Genomic DNA, 944 nt, shown 5'->3' on the forward strand with positions numbered 1-944 from the left:
TACTTACACGTGCGTTTTGTTTTGCAAGCGGCGCGAAAAAAATTAAAAAGGGAATGCAACACGAGGACTTCCCAGGAGGTCACCCATCCTAGTACTACTCTCGCCCAAGCACGCTTAACTTCGGAGTTCTGATGGGATCCGGTGCTTTAGTGCTGGTATGATCGCATCCGACATGTTACCCCGGTCTTCGTCCCTTATCCTTGCCCCTCCCAGCTCCACTACAAAGACGATTGCACATTGCTTTGGCCGCTCCCTCTCAAGTATGGAGACGAGTTTAACGCGGTTTCCACCCCTCCCTCTCAACCGCACCGGTGCACGCTTGCCGCGCCACAACGCCGACGCTGGACCCGTGAATCGTGAGCACCCAGCTATGACTTACCGCACTCGTGCAAAATAAATAAAACACGGTAAATATATTACTTACACGTGCGTTTTGTTTTGCAAGCGGCGCGAAAAAAATTAAAAAGGGAATGCAACACGAGGACTTCCCAGGAGGTCACCCATCCTAGTACTACTCTCGCCCAAGCACGCTTAACTTCGGAGTTCTGATGGGATCCGGTGCTTTAGTGCTGGTATGATCGCATCCGACATGTTACCCCGGTCTTCGTCCCTTATCCTTGCCCCTCCCAGCTCCACTACAAAGACGATTGCACATTGCTTTGGCCGCTCCCTCTCAACTACGGAGACGAGTTTAACGCGGTTTCCACCCCTCCCTCTCAACCGCACCGGTGCACGCTTGCCGCGCCACAACGCCGACGCTGGACCCGTGAATCGTGAGCACCCAGCTATGACTTACCGCACTCGTGCAAAATAATAAAACACGGTAAATATATTACTTACACGTGCGTTTTGTTTTGCAAGCGGCGCGAAAAAAATTAAAAAGGGAATGCAACACGAGGACTTCCCAGGAGGTCACCCATCCTAGTACTACTCTCGCCCAAGCA

The 944-nt window shown here is 51.9% G+C and overlaps 2 non-coding genes across 2 annotated transcripts; both read right to left on the bottom strand.

Annotated features, from left to right (window-relative positions):
- Positions 1–50: 50 nt before the first annotated feature.
- On the bottom strand, positions 51–169 carry LOC123179179 (5S ribosomal RNA). Its single transcript, XR_006490166.1, has one exon. It is a non-coding gene; the product is annotated as a 5S ribosomal RNA (ribosomal RNA).
- A 298-nt stretch (positions 170–467) lies between these two features.
- On the bottom strand, positions 468–586 carry LOC123179180 (5S ribosomal RNA). Its single transcript, XR_006490167.1, has one exon. It is a non-coding gene; the product is annotated as a 5S ribosomal RNA (ribosomal RNA).
- Positions 587–944: the final 358 nt, after the last annotated feature.

This window comes from Triticum aestivum, unplaced genomic scaffold, assembly GCF_018294505.1.
Source record: "Triticum aestivum cultivar Chinese Spring unplaced genomic scaffold, IWGSC CS RefSeq v2.1 scaffold141590, whole genome shotgun sequence".
NCBI classification, from domain to species: domain Eukaryota; kingdom Viridiplantae; phylum Streptophyta; class Magnoliopsida; order Poales; family Poaceae; genus Triticum; species Triticum aestivum.